This window comes from Corylus avellana, chromosome 2 (genome assembly GCF_965113065.1).
Source record: "Corylus avellana chromosome 2, dhCorAvel1.hap1.2, whole genome shotgun sequence".
NCBI classification, from domain to species: Eukaryota; Viridiplantae; Streptophyta; class Magnoliopsida; order Fagales; family Betulaceae; genus Corylus; species Corylus avellana.
The window spans coordinates 36,190,514-36,207,218 of NC_142491.1; the positions used below are offsets into that span (position 1 = coordinate 36,190,514).

Genomic DNA, 16,705 nt, shown 5'->3' on the forward strand with positions numbered 1-16,705 from the left:
AAATAATAATTTTTTTATTTATTATTATTTGGCCTTTGGGAGTGGCCGAACTATCCCCGAGGGCCATCGTTTGGCCATGGGGTGGCTTCGCCCACCCCAAAAGGCCAAAAGTCCAAAAAAACAAAAAGCGTTTGGCCCTTGGGGGTGGCCGAACCACCTCCAAGGGCCACCATTTGGACATTGGGTGGCTTCGACCACCCTAAACAGGCCAGTCTGGGGTGGCCGAAGCCACCCCATGAGCTTTGGGGGTGGTTCGGCCACCCCCAAGGGCCAAATAATAATAATAAATAAATTATATTTTTTTATTATTTTGTTTTTTTTTTAAGTTAAATAATATATTATTATTATTTATTTAGTGGGACACGTGACATCACGGTATGCATTGGATTTCTTGTAAGAGATCCTGACAGTGAATTCTAGAATTCACTCCTAATTCCAGGGATCCTGGTCCCTATCTTCCTCGGATCCGTATCCCCTCCAATTGAGGAAAAAATTGGAGAATCTCCAATTGTGAATCATAGCCATTCATTTTTATCCAACAGCCCACATCACGCCATGTGTCCCACTAAAATTAAATAATAAAATACTAATTAATTTTTAAAAAGAAAATCAAAAACAAAAACAAAATATATTAAAATCAAAAAATAAAAAGATACCTTGGGGTGGCCGAAGCCACCACCCCCATGGCCCTTGGGGGTGGCAGAAAGGTCCAAACCCATCATTTTTTAATAATGGGTTTGGACCTTGGGGGTGGCTTGGGGGTGGCATATCCACCCCCAAGGGCCATGGGGTGGCTTCGGCCACCCCCAACCGGCCCTTGGGGGGGCCACCCTCAGGGCCGTTGGGGGTGGTTCGGCTACCCCCAAGGACCAAATGAAAAGAAAATTAAAAAAAAATTGAAATTTTTTTGGCCCTTGGGGGTGGCCGAAGCCACCCCTTGACTAGGGTGGCTGGCCACCCCAATTTTTTATTATTTGATTTTAATTTTTTTAAAAAAAAATTAATTAATATTTTATCATTTAATTTAAGTGGGACACGTGGCGTGATATAGGCTATTGGATAAAAATTGACGGCCATAATTCACAATTAGAGATTCTTCAATTTTTCCCTCAATTGGAGGGAATCCGGATCCGTCTTCCTCATCCTCAACATGATTGTTGCCTGCAAAACGTGTTACACATGTTCACAAGTTAATTGGTAAATAAATGAAATTCTATAAATGTACCAACATGTGAGTCAAAATTGTTCTTTTGCGGTTGATAAAAGTAGGGTTAATACATTTAAACCCTTTAAACTATCGTCATTTTTAAAGAGTAATGTTAGGGATCCTCTTTTTATCTTCTTAAAGTTGATGTGGCTTTTAAAATCACTATTAAATTTTAGATGAATCATACTTGAATTTTGATCAAATTGTGATTTTGAAAGTCATATCAACTTTAGGAGGATAAAAAAATTGTCCATAACATTACTCGTTTTTAAAAGCCCCACAAAGTGATAGGTGTAACATTTAAATACATTAAACTACAATTTTGTAGCAAAAATATCCATTCTTTTAGTGTTGACGTTTATAATTGACAGAAAATCAAAATGGACCAAAATCTTTCAAAAATACTTTAACTTTGAGTCTTTGACAATTACTAACCAATCTTTCAAAAAAAAAAAAAAAAAGACAGTTACTAACCAAATTTACCTTTTATAATTACTAATCAATGAGCCACCCACAATGGCTGGGGTGGCTCGGCCTCCTCCTTGATTTTGGGTGGCCAATCTACCCTCATGCGGTAGTTTGGCCACACTTTGGGTTGGGCCATTTTTATTTAATTTCTTTTCTTTTCTTTTTTTTTTTTTTTTAAATTAGGGGTATTAGAGGAAGGTTGACAAAAAAATGGTCACGTGAACCTAATGGCATTGTCTATCGAAGGGGCTTAATTGCAATAAAATGGTAGTTTTATGTATTTGAATATCGCACATGTCAGTTCATGAAATTTTTTTGAAAATGATTGGTAGTTCAAGAGGCTTAAGGGCATTTAACCTATAAAAGTAGCTTTTAGGGGAAAATATACATTAGCCCTTCAACTATTACCCATTTTGCAATTATGTCTCTAAACTTTAAGAAGTGACATTAGGGCCCCACATACTACTACCACATGTCAAATTGGACACTTTTACATTTTTCTTTCCAAAAATACCTTTGAAGTTATTAATAAATAAAATTAAAAAATATATAAAGATAACCATTTGATATATATATATATATATATATATATATATATATATATATATATATATATATTAAGGTGAGCAATGTGAAAAGGGACGCCCCTTTTTGGTGTTTTGGTTTAATTTTTTAATAATTTTAATTTTTTCAAATGGGTATTTTTTAAATAAACTTTAAGGATATTTTTTAGAGAAAAATACAAAAGTGTTTAATTTGACACGCAGTGACAAGTTGGAAGGCTCTAATATCATTTTTTAAAGTTTAAGAGTGTAAGTGCAAAAATGGTAATAATTCAGAGGGCTAAGTATATTTTCCCCTAGCTTCTATTTAATTAATCTCATAAATCTTTTCAAATTTCACATTTATGGCAGATTGAACCTCTCAAGTCTCCTTGAAATAGAATTTAAATACGTATATTGATTTACATGAAATGAATGTATATACATGATGGAAAAAGAATATTGCAAAGATTCAAAAATTGGTAAGGCTTTAACGAAAGTTACAAAAATACTCGCAATAAATCTTTGTACATTTTTATTTTTTATTTTTTTTTAAAAAAAAGTATTTTTAGAATTTTGATCGGATTTAATGAAAAAACCTAATGGATGGATGACATTGCAAAAAATTAAAAGTTTGATACACGAAATTAAGGATTTTTTTAACTTTTAGAGAGTAATTACAATAGTATTGAAAATTAAAGGGAGTTATGTGTAGTTTTTTCAATTTAATACAGCCTCAGTTTGCAAGATGAAACTAAAAGCCTGCTTGGGCTCGTTGCAGTTGGGCTCTTTGTGAAGCCCATTTTCTTAAGGTCTGCCCAGAGTGCAGCCAATTTGTGAGAGGAATTGTGTCCAATATTCCCCTTTTAAATAGTCTTGCAAACAGTAAAGGCAAATATGAAATGATAGAAATTTCCTTTAAATCAGTTTAGAGGAATTATTCTTCAATCTTCATTTTTTTTTTTTTTAACATGTCCACACAAGAGAGGGAGATGGGAATTCGAACTAGTGACCTCCGCTTCATGAGGTGTGGTCCCCAGCCGATTGAACTACCACTTAGGGACATCCTCAAACCCATTTAAAATAGTGTCAATTGTCTATAAACATTTAAAACGTTAGTCTAAGTTAGTAAACTGTTATTAATGACCTTACGAATTTAATGAGTGTTTTAAATGTTTATATACATTTGACACTATTTTAAATGGGTTGAAGGATATTTTTTCCAAATTGATTTGGTGGAAATTTCTGTCCAATATAAAATATGCTTGGCTATCAACTATGGAGAAGGCCCTATTAACTACTATAACCTAAGCTTTTAAAGGAAATCAACTTTTCAACTAACCCCAAGCACGAAATTAATTTGAATCTTAGTAGACCCTTTTACCATATGCTTGGCTATCAACTATGGAGAAGGCCCTATTAACTTCTATAACCTAAGCATTTAAAGGAAATCAACTTTTCAACTAACCCCAAGCACGAAATTAATTTGCATCTTAGTAGACCCTTTTACCATATGCTAGGCTATCGACTATGGAGAAGGCCCTATTAACTTCTATAACCTGAGCTTTTAAAGGAAATCAACTTTTCAACTAACCCCAAGCACGAAATTAATTTGCATCTTAGTAGACCCTTTTACCATATGCTTGGCTATCAACTATGGAGAAGGCCCTATTAACTTCTATAACCTAAGCTTTTAAAGGAAATCAACTTTTCAACTAACCCCAAGCACGTAATTAATTTGAATCTTAGTAGACCTTTTTACTTTTTAATTTTTTTAGGGCTTGAATCCTCTCATGGTTTTATTAGTACATTTATGAGTATTGAGTCTAATATTGAGAAAATATAAAGAAAAAGAGTAGTTTTTTGAAAAATGTTGAGAATTTATCATTAATGAGAAAATTCAGAGCTTCAAAACTCTAAATTACAAGAGCTGCACGCTCTATAGCAAGTATATCAGAAATACATGGGGGCATCTCCTCCATCCATAGTTAACCCATGGGCAGCTTTATTAGAATTTCTCTTCACATGTCTGACTTGAGCCGTTCGAAAATGTCGTAGAAGCATTCTAGTATCATCAATGAGGTGTCCGTAAGGACTCAAGTCTTCAGTCTCAGCTTGAAGCGCTTTAACCACAATCAGAGAATCCCCTTCCAACATAACATCTTGAACACCTGTGTCACGTCCAAACTCTGCTGCATAAACTGCTCTCATTGCTTCCCCTATAACCGGTTGTTGTTTAGTCTGGATTGTCATGTTCCTTGCTGCGATGACCTCTCTATATGAATCTCTCAAGCCCATCAGCTTAGGCTTTTGGACTAAAGTTGTATTCAAATATGTATATTAATATACTATTGGTAAAAACTCTCAAACCATTTATCTCCCCAACAAGTTGTATCAGGGCCATAGTTAGCTTCCTGAGACGAGTGTCTAGACGCATCTGGATTGGAGTTCCTTCCTCTTCCTCTACTCCAAACCAGACTCCAGACACTCTTGAAAATGTAAAAAGACTGACAAGCGATAGGAAGTTAGGTCAATGTAAAGAAATTCACAAGTAAGAGAGAGATTATTATAAATGCAATTGTGAGTATTAAATCTCACATTGAGAAAATATGAAGAAAAAGAGTAGTAAATATATTTAAGTGGACCCAAGCCCATCAATTTAAGCTTTTGGGTTAGAGTAATATTCAAATATGTATATTAATGTACTATTGGTAAAAACTCTCAACCTATTAAATTATCTCTGCAACAGTTTTTGCACTAGTCGCTAATATTACTTCTGTTGCAAGGGGTCCCTCGTCTTCTGCCACCATAAGTGAAGTTCATGTAGTGCTATTAGCATTTCAAGACTAGACTTGTGTTTTTGGTTTCCTTTATTATTTTGTTATTTTTGTAAAACTGGCAGGCTTGCAAAGTTTATAGGAGTGCATTTTTTTGTGCACTTTATTTAGTTAGATGTTTCACTTTCAACCTATCTAGCCCCACCCCTCCTTACATAATAAATCATATTGCAGTATATCTATTACAGACATTTTCGAAGGACATGAAACTGTGGAAATTATGGAGATAAATTGCACATCAAATTTTTCATATAATCTATTGCTAATAATCCAGATAAATAATTACTATAGTTTTATGAATCTATTTGAGATTGCGTTAAAAAATAGTGATTTGTCAATACAAAAAGCCTCATTTTAAGCTTCTTCCAAAACACAATTTTAGGATTTTTTTTTTTAGAGAGAGAGAAAATCATTTCTAAGTTTTTTACCAAACCAAACCAACCCATGTTTGTTTAGCACAATTTTTGTGTACTAAAAGTACCATTTAAGCTCTTCAATGCTTAAAGTGTTTGAAATTGCGTAGGAAAATGGAACTTTTGTCCATAAAAAAAGCTTGTTATAAAAAAATATCTCATTTTCAAACTTCCCCAAAACACAATTTGACTTTTTAGAGCAAAGAAAAGTTTTTTTTTTTTTTTTTTTCCTTTCTTTTCTTTTTTAAATGCTTTTTAAACTTTAGTGTAGAGGCTGACAATTTTTGACATGATTTGCGAACTCGACATAAAATTTAAGGGTTAGGGTTAAGGAGTCTTGGCTTGTTTCATTGAATAAGTCGGGCTAGGGTTGATACCCATGCTTCGATACGACCTGAACCTAACGTACATGCGACATAATGGCTAACAATTTTTGACATGACCCATAAAATTGACACAAACCCAATATAAAATTAGAAAGTTAAGGTTGAAAACTTGAAATATTTGACTTATTTAATTAAATTGATCGAATTGTGATTGACCTACATAATCTTATATCCATACATTTACACAATTCAAACCTAATACTTCCTTGCAGGGTGCTTTACTTAGTAAGGAAGTTGGCGGGAATCGAGTCATTTTAGAGGGGGATGCGTTGAAGGTTGTTAATGATGTTCGGAAGGATGGTCCTTGCAGGGGTGAGTATGGCATGGTGGTTAACAATATAAAAGGCTGTCTGTTACAGTTTCCAGAATGGGAGGTAAGGCATGTTCGCCGGCTGGTAAATACAGCGGCTTACATGCTCGCTCAGATGGCAGTGTCTCAGATAGATGAACAGTTCTGGCTTGACGAGTTTCCTGTACGGATGCATGATATTGTATTGGCTGATTCAGTTTCTCTCTTAATGCAATAAAGCAGCATATTTTTCTCAAAAAAAAGAAAAAAAATGAAAAACAAACGAATTGCCAACTCCAAATAGGAGCCACTCTCGACCAAGTTGAACGGTAAATAAGTTACAAGTGCAAATGTCCAATTTGGCATGACATGCCATATATCATAAAATCGTTTGACAAAACCATTATTATTATTATTATTGTTTGTAATAAATAAAACCATTATTGATCTTTAAATTTTATAATTTTTTTTTTTAGCCTATGAATTTTATAATAAACCGAAGTTCCATGGTTTGGGTCCTTTGGGATTAAATTAAGGGTTAAATATTATTTAAGTATTTGTGATTTGCACCAAAATCAAATAGTCACCTAGATTTTCAAAAATATGACAAATGGTACCTGTAGTAAGCAAATAAATCCACTTGGTGCCTTTGTCAGGATTTCGTTAAATTTTTTAACAAAAAACGCTACATCATCCTTACATATGGGCGCCACGTGGCATGGTACTTGAGGTTTTGGGTGCCACATCATTTTTTTAAAATATAAAAAATATTAAATAATAAAAAATAAAAAAAGAAGATGATGCACGCTGGGGTAGCTGAACCACCCCATAGGGGGTGGTCGGCCACCCCCATAGCCCAAAGGGGTTGAGGGTTTGGCCTAGGGGGGTGGCCGAACCACCCCCTTTGGCCCTGGGGTTGGTTCAGCTACCCCCTAGGGCCAAACCCTCTTGGGCTACCACCCCTAGATGGCTGGCCTGGGGGTGGTTCGGCCACCCCAGTGTGCACCTTTTTTTAAAATTTAAAAAAAAAAAAAAAAAAAATTACGTGGCACTCAAAAACTCAAGTACCATATATGCCATGTGACGCCTACATGTAAGAGTGACATGGCATTCTATTAAAAAACTTAACGGAATTTTAGCATAGATACTAAGTGGGCTTATTGGCTTATCATATATATCATTTATGATATTTTTAAGAATTAAAAGGACTATTTAATTTTAGTGCAAACCACAAGTTAACCCTTAAATTAAAGTTCAAGTAAGCTAGGGTATTAAAAAACCAATTGAATGTAGTTCATAGCCTTGGCAGTTGGCAGAGCCCCCTTCTTTACTAGAAGTGTATCAAAGTCAAGCTAGGGTATTAAAAAACCAGTTGAATGTAGTTCATAGCCTTGGCAGTTGGCAGAGCCCCCTTCTTTACTAGAAGTGTATCAAAGTCAAAGTGATATTCTCTATTACATTCTACAAGCCATCTCTTCTCTCTTAACCCTTTTTTTTTTTTTTTTTTTTTTTTTTTTTTTTTGAAAAAATCAAAATGTTAATGTGAAGAGACGGTGGGGAGATGGATTGTAGAATGCATTGTAGCATTCCTCTATTATTATATATAAAATAAATTACAGATAATCAAATAAAGACAACAACCAAAAAAAAAAGTACTTTATTCATTGCTGGAATTCATTTCATAGGTCTGAAAAGTCTCTTCATGATGAAAAAACTAAATAAAAATACTACCAGCAATGCTGGTTGCAGTGGCTTTAAGATAAAGGTTGCGTTTGTCATTGTAATTTTATAAATAAAAAATATAATTTTAAATGTAACCATAAAACATAAATTGTTTGAAATTATGTTTTTAAAAAATTACAATTTGAAAACGTAAATTACAGTTAAGGTGCTTTTAAAAATACACTGCTTTAGAAGTTAAACTGCAATTTTAAAAAGACAAAAAATGATTTTGCTAACTGCCCTTTTACAAATTACATTTTCAAATTCAACAATTTAAAATCATGTTTAACTTGTGTGAGGAAGAAGAGCCGTTGCGATTTGAGAGATGTTTGACATCCACCACACCCGTTGATATTCTTTAGAGACAAAGAGAGCGAGAGATTAAGCAGACTTTTCCACTTCCTCCTTAAACTGAGAAGAAAACGTTTGGTTCATACTTCATTGAATTCCTTAGATTTCACTAAAACGACGTAATTTGGTTTAAAAAAATATCCAAAATAATCCCAACCTTGTGTTATTTTCACGACAGAGGTGCGGCAGAAGCCAGATATATATATATATTGCATCAATTCATTATAGAGTTTGAAGGAAGATCCTCCAACAGTGTTAATCGCAGCGGCTGATGATGAAAGTTTTGGGTGGTGCAGCGGTAGAGTAAAACTGACATGTCTAACTTCCGAATTCCAAACAAGAAAGCTGTCCACACAAGGAAGAAAATGGAAAGAAAGGAGTACTAGGCGAGGTTTATTGGGATGAGGAAAGGAGTTGTGGTGCGACACCAATTATTGCTCAGCGGCCAACACCCCTCTCAGACGGACAAGGATCCTCTCCAGTCCACTTTGAACTGGAGAGGATCCAGTTGATGGCTAGGATCTCTCCTTAGAGATCCTAAGGCCATCAACTTGCCACATGGCATATTAAAAAAATAATACTATTTTATTATTTTATTTTTAAAAATAAATAAAAAACAAAATAATAAAAAATAAAAAACAAATATATATATAAAAAAAAAAAAAAAAAAAAAAAAAAAAAAAGGTGGCTGGCCACCCCATGTTGGCCACAGGGGGTGGCCGGCCACCACATTTTGGGGCCTGGGGGGTGGCGACGCCACCCCCATGGGCCGGTTGGGGGTGGCTTCGGCCACCCCCATGGTTCTTGGGGGTGGTTTGAGCACCCCCAAGGCCAAATCAAAAAAATAAAAAAAATTGATTTGGCCCTTGGAGGTGGCCAAACCACCCCCAAGGGCCATGGGGGTGGCCGAAGCCACCCCCAACCAGCCCATGGGGTTGGCCAACGCCACCCCCAAAGGCTAAGCGGTGGCCCTTGGGGTGGATCGGCCACCCCCAAGGGCCAAACCCATATCAAGATAAAATGGGTTTGGCCCTTGGGGGTGGCCGATCCACCCCCAAGGGCCTTTGGGGGTGGCATGGGCCGGTTGGGGGTGGCTTCAGCCACCCCCATGGCCCTTGGGGGTGGTTCGGCCACCTCCAAGGGCCAAATCAAATTTTTTTATTTTTTTGATTTGGCCTTGGGGGTGGCTTCGGCCACCCCCAACCTGCCCATGGGGGTGGCGTCGCCAACCCCCATGCCCCAAAATGTGGTGGCCGGCCACCCCCTGTGGCCAACATGGGGTGGCCAGCCACCCTTTTTTTTTTTTTTTTTTATATATATTTGTTTTTTATTTTTTATTATTTATTTTTAAAAATAAAATAATAAAATAGTATTATTTTTTTAATATGCCATATGACAAGTTGATGGCCTCAGAATCTCTAAAGAGAGATACTAGCCATCAATTAGATCCTCTCCAGTTCAAAGTAGACGGAGACGATCCTTGTCCCTCTCAGACGAATCTTTTGATCGCCTCCTTCCTTTTGCTCGTTTATTATTTTATTGGGATTCAACAAAGACGGCGTCTTTGAACCCTGCTAATTTCATTACGCAATACTACTTCCACAAGATACCGTCGCCGTCTGGAAAGGGAAGGCTATTCCAATTGCCTTTTGGCCCTTTACAAATTTTCTAACTTTAAATTGTCGCCCAGGTGAAAGATCCCGCCACTGTCTCACACGGGCAATATCTCAGTCATGGCAGCTGCATCACAAGAATATCGCCTCAATTCTGCTTATATTTAAGCTCTTCTACACGCAGAGCCCTCAGGCTCAGGTCACAGATCATAAGCTTTTCAGTCATGGCTGCTCCATCGCCTTCCCATGTAGTTGTTTTCCCTTATATGGCTCAGGGCCACACCATCCCATTACTAGACATAGCAAAAGCCTTCGCAAACCGTGGCCTGAAGGTCACCATAATCACCACCCCCTCAAATGCTCCATTCATCTCTTCCAAAACCTCTAACCACCCAAATATCTCTTCCTCAATAATCCCTTTTCCCAGAGCTCAAGATTTACCCGAAGGATGCGAGAACACCGCCGACCTTCCTTCAATGGCTCTGCTCGCTCCCTTCGTCGAAGCCACCAAACAAATGAAACAACCGTTCGAGGGAGTCCTCAGAGACATGATTAGCGATGGGTGTCGCCTCATTTGCGTAATCTCTGACTTCTTCCTAGGCTGGACACTCGATTCGTGCCGTTCTTTTGGAATTCCGCGCATCGTCTCTCATGGGATGGGGGTGTTATCGATGGCTATTTGTAAATCCGTTGGTTTGCTTGCCCCGAGCGTAAAGGATTCATCGGATTGGGATCCGATAGAGTTCCCAAATCTGAAAGCTCCGTTCACTTTGCTCAAATCTGACATCCCTGAAGGGCTCCTGCACGCCAATCCCGATGATGATTTTGTGCGCCTCTCTCTGGAGGCAGGGGAAGCGGATATAAATAGCTGGGGCGTTGTGGTTAACAGCTTTGAGGAGATTGAAGGTGATCACGCGGGTGAATTTGAATCCCTCTATGCGAACCAGGCCAAGGCGTATTGCGTGGGGCCGTTTCTATTGTATGATCGTCTTGGACACGATCATGTGGGGGCTGAGGAGCAATCCTATTCGTACATCAAGTGGCTCGACGATCAAGCTGAATCCGGTGGTGTGATCTATGTTTCTTTCGGTACGCAGTCACACTTCTCGGAGCATCAATGGACGAGATTGCTTCCGGGCTGGAGATGGCGGGCCATCCGTTCATTTGGGTTGTGAGATCGAAAGAGTGGGTCCCGCCAGATGGATGGAATGCGAGGGTGGGGAGGAGAGGGTTGGTTGTACAGGATTGGGTGGACCAGCGAAGTATCCTAGCTCACCCTGCGACGGGTGGGTTTTTGAGTCACTGCGGATGGAACTCAGTGTTGGAGAGCTTATCAATGGGGGTCCCACTTTTGACGTGGCCCGCTCTTAGTTTTTCGGACCAACCATTGAATGCCAAATTTGTAGCAGTGGGATTGAGAGTTGGGCTAATGATCCCACAAAGAGGTGTTGGAGGAGAGAAAATCGTGACCGTTGATCGTGATGTGATTTGTGATGGAGTGAAGGAGTTGATGGGAGGTGAGGAAGGGAGAAAGGCTAGAGAGAGAGCACAAGCATTGGGGAGATTGGCAAGGCATGCGGTGGAGAAAGGTGGGTCGTCCGATTTGAAGTTGGACGAACTGATTGAGCAACTCACCATAAAAAAATGTGAGACCAAACTCTTCGCTATACTTATTGTGGAGCAATACTATATACATTATTTTCATTTAATATTATTAAATCTCAACATTATGAGGTGACAATCTTAAGTAACATTATTTTTTATTTTTTATTTTTTATTTTTATCTCTTATCTATTTTCATTTATATTATTTTCAAATTCACCATTAAATTTGCAGGAGGACTGATGGTGAATTTAAAAAATAAATAATCAAATAAATGAGAGATTGATGAATAGCATGTCTTTTTTTTTTCTTTCTCCTTTTTTTAACAAAGATGAATCCAATGATTGGTTAAGATTATCACCTTTGTAAGATAAATATTGAATAAAAACTTAATATTGTGACTTGTTTTCTCAATAAGCATTTTCATCTTATTTTGTTGGAGTAGCCAGTAGGCTACGTTATTATATTCTCCTGATAAGAAACCCTTGTTTTGTAAGCATTAGATAAGTGTTTCAATTTATACGAGATTTTATTTTACAAAAATGAATATGAATATTAAATAATGAATATGTTATCACGTTATTGAAAAATTTTAAATGATATGATATCATGTAGGCTAGTAGATACAACAATATCTCTATAATGTACATGTGTTATATCGGTGTACTTGATGTCACCTTATTATAAATAAGGAACTCTTTCTCATAAATTTTAATAGAGTATTATAATTTTTTTACCATATATTTTGCTCTAAATTTGTTTGAGCTCGTATGCTAAACTCAGAAGTAGAATCCATAGCAAAGCTTTAAAAAGCTCTGATTTCATGTCAAATGTATGATTTACAGGTATGGAAAACAAAGAAGGAAGAAAGGAATGGAAAATAGAGGCAAAGGGAGTTGGAAGAAGATGATCTTCTGTATGACATTACGTACAGCTTTGTACATATGCATGGAGAAATCAAAATAACAGTCAACAGAAAATCTGAATCTTGCACGCCAGCTTGTTCTATAACTAAATCCACGTGTATAACTAACTTAACTAACAGCTCAACTTCATTTACATTTCATTAGTTAACAAAATGCATTCTTAAGTTTATTTGGAATTGCGTTGAAAAATAATGCTTTGTTTATACAAAAAAATCTCATTTTTAATCTTCCTCCAAAACACAATTCTATGCTTTTTTAGAGAGACGAAAAATCAAACAAATCATTTTTTAAGTTTTTACCTGTCGTACATAATTTTTTATATACTAAAATTACTTTTTAAACTCTTTAACGTTTAGACTATGTTTGAAATTACGTTGGGAAATAAACTTGTCTATTAAAATATATATATATATATATATATATATATATATAGAAAAAGCTTTTTAGAAAAAAAAAAAAAAAAATCTCATTTTCAAGCTTTCCCCAAAACATAATTTTTTTTTTAAAGCAATTTTTTTTTTTTGTAAAGAAAAAGATTTTTAAACTTTTGTGTTCAAATGCAACCCACAAATCTAACATGAAATTTAAGGTTTAGAGTTAAGGAGTCTGACCTGTTTAATTGAATGAATTGAGTTAGGGTTTATCTATATAGTCTTATACCCATGTCTAGACACGACTAGAACCTAACACAAGACATAATGGTTAGCAATTTTTGACATAATCCGTGAACCAGACAATTACCAAATATAAAATTAGAAGATTAGAGTTGAAAGATTTAACTCATTTAATTAAATAAGTAAAGTTAGGATTACCTATATATCTTTATATTCATACATTGACACAACTCCAACTTAAGATGCAAATACAATTTGCCAACCCCAAATAGGAGTCACTCTCAATCAAGTTCAACAAGTGAATTGATAAAACAATGATTAAGTGATTAAATTTATCTCTTCCTATAAGTTAGGAGTACAAATGCCCAATCTGGCATGATATGTCATATGTCAGTAAATCGTTGACAAAGCCATTATTGATCTTTAACTTTTATAATTTATTTTTTATTTTTTCTAAGCCTATAAATTTTATAATAAACCGAATGTTCCCTGTTTTGGGATTAAATTAAGGGTTAAATACTCCATACCCCCCTAGGGTTTCTCAACTTTATTTTTTCCCCCCTGTGGTTTCATTTTTATCACAGGAGGTCCCTATAGTTTTGATAAGTGACTAAGTTAGTCCATCCGTTAACTGACCGTTATGACTGACACGTGAACCAATTAGATGTCGACACGTGGCACATATTTAATTTTTAAAAAAAAAAATAAAAAAAAATGTATTTTTTTTAAAAAAAAAAATTTTAAAATGTATTAAAAAAAAAAAGGAAAAAAAATTGGGGGTGGCTCGGGCCATTTGGGGATGGCTCGGCCACCCCCTTTGACCATGGGGGTGGTCTGGCCACCCCCATCTGGCCGGATGGAGCCACCCCCTTTATAGCACCTCAGATTTTGAAAGTCTTATTTTAGAGATATTAATTTGATGCTATGATTATATTAATATTCATATTAGGCAATGATGTTAATTCTTGAGGGATTTATGATATTGTATGAATGGTAATTGGAGATTGGTAGGTAGAATAGTATAGGGTAGGTAGAATAGTAAATGGTAGGTAAAATAGTAAATGGTAGGTGAAATAGTAAATGAATGGTAGAATTGTAAATGAAAGGCAGAATAGTATTTGGTTTTTTCCCTATAAATAGAGCTCTTCCCCTTCACAATTTTCATCACTCATATCCTCTCTTCCCCATATTCTTCCTTCTTCCGTTTTCTACTCGGTCTTTCTTCTTTCTGAAAGTGTTTACACGAAACAGAGAGAGAAAGGGCGAGACAAAGCGTTGCAAGAAAGAAAGAACACGAGAGAGAACAGACTTGAGAAATTAGTTTGAAAGATATACTAGTGGTGTTAGTCAGATTTGAGCAACTAGATCATTCAGACCACTTTTTAGCTTCAGTTTAGAAGTAAGTAAATTCACTACCCCTTCTAAAATTACTTCATGCCATGCTATTTATTTATTTTTGCATCAAACTGTAAATGATTATTTACCTGTCATGGAGATATGTTGCATGCATGAAGGATTTCTAAAAAGAATTATTTAGAAAGTTTCTATTTCTTTAAATGCTTTCCAAGTACAACAAGTTTATATTTGGAAAAGTTTCCATTTTGAGAAAAGAAAGTTGAGAAATGATGATGATTATAAGAAAGAAGAATGATGATAAACCCTCATACATGTTGCCCTAAGATGCATCAAAAGAAGTACAAAGAAAAGTACAAGAAATGAGTTAAATGTTTATAAAATGAGGGCACATATATGGAGGAGAGTATTTTTGGCCCCAAGATAAGTAAGGATGAGAGGAGTTCGGCACCGATACTCGGATGGAGGCGAAACCACTGACGGAGGCTATGCTAGAAAGTGGTATTCCATCAACATGACCGTTGAGTGCACCAAGAAAAGAGTTAATTAACGGTCGGGCATGACTGAGGCCACAGTTCAGTGCCATGGTCACAAGGACCCGCAACCCTCATACACAGGGGTAATAGTGTGCATGGGCCTTAATATGAGAAAATGATAATATAATTTCAACGATGATTTACTATGATGATTTTCAATGATGATATACTATGATGATTTACAACAATGATATACTATAATGATTTTCAACGATGATATACTATGATGATTTATAGCAATGCATTATGATCATGATTTATGATGATGATCTAATAATAGATGTAATAGTACGTATATGCTACGGAAGATGCAACCGTACATATATGTATTATTATTATGGCTGGATGTATATTTATTTGTTAAAACAATTATCAAAACTGAGAACAATGAGCAAAACTATTTATGGTTGTGGATTTTACTTGCTGGACCCCCTTTGGGCTCATTCAGTTTTATTTATTGTTTTCAGGTAGAAAGGACGCTGGAATAGAAGACCGGAATGGGGGCGGGAATAATTATTAACTATTCAAAGTCTTTTCATATCAATTATTGTAATGATATGATATTCTGCAACTAAAGTTTAATGTTTTCTAAAAAAATATTGTAATAAAATCTCTTGAATAATGTTTTATACATTTATCGTATCCTTTAAAATCAAGTACTCTGATAGACCTTATAGATCTTTGCAAGAACTTTTGTTGTAAAAGGAGAAAAGTGGCAAACTCAGCTTTAACGGGTTGGGGATGTTACACCCTTGGGCTCCAAGGGGGTGGCCGAAACCACCCCCAGTACCCACTGGGGGTGGCTCGGCCACCCTCATGGAGCCTTGGGGGTGGCCGAAACCACCCCCAATGGTGATTTGGGGGTGGTTTCGGCCACCCCCTTGGAGCCTTATCAAAACCACATGAACCTCCTGTGATAAAAATAAAACCACAGGGAAGACAATGAAGTTAAAAAACCTTAAGGGGTATGGAATATTTAACCCTTAAATTAAACTTAAAGTAAGCTACTGTACGTCTTAAAAAAACCAGTTGAATGTAGTTCATAGACTTGGCAGAGCCCCTGCTTTACGAGAATTGTATCAAAATTCAAAGTCAAACCTGCATATTTATAGCTAACGTTAGCCACTAGGGTCCAATTTTTTTTTGTTGTCGGTTTGACTCGTATATATATCTATATCTATTATTGAAGAGTCGAACAAAAAATTATAATAGCAATTTAAAATAAAATAAAAAATTACAGATAATCAAATAAAGACAAAAAAAAAAAAAAATTACATTATTCATTGCAATAATTCATTTCATAGGATCGTTTTTTTCTTTTATATTCAGATCTACTGGTTAACATCAAATCTTCGTATCTTTATTTAAGTTGGATTGTTGGATTAGTGTCATGAAGGTAAAATGCACTATTTATGTTTAAAATACAAAAAAGTACAATAAAATAAACTGTCATGGTTCAACTTAATAAGCCTATATTCACTGACATAGATAATCCAAAATAAATTCACTAACAAAAGAGTAAATGAAGTGGAGGTCACTAGTTCGAATCCTCCTCCCCTCTCTTTGTGCGGACATGTAAAAAAAAAAAAAAAAAAAAAAAAAAAAGTAAATTACAAACAAAATTACACAAGCTCAAAAATTTTAATACACCCAGATTTTATTTTCACACAAAAATAATTATATATATATATATTTGCTGCATTTTTGTTTAGGGTTCTAGAAGAAGCTCAAAGAATGGAGAGACAAATGGACGTGTGGGAGAGAAACTAAGTCAAAAAGTGTGGGATGTAAAAGAGATCATTATGTCTGGGGCCCACGATAAGGTTGTTGCAGAGAGCAAGTCAAC

General features: G+C 35.8%; 1 pseudogene across 1 annotated transcript; it reads left to right on the forward strand.

Moving 5' to 3' along the window:
• The first annotated feature begins 10,048 nt into the window (after window positions 1-10,048).
• Window positions 10,049-12,340, forward strand: LOC132186710 (putative UDP-glucosyl transferase 73B6 pseudogene; annotated as a pseudogene). Its single transcript, XR_015911325.1, has 2 exons — window positions 10,049-11,474; window positions 12,276-12,340. The product of XR_015911325.1 is annotated as a putative UDP-glucosyl transferase 73B6 pseudogene (transcript).
• The last annotated feature ends 4,365 nt before the right edge of the window (window positions 12,341-16,705 follow it).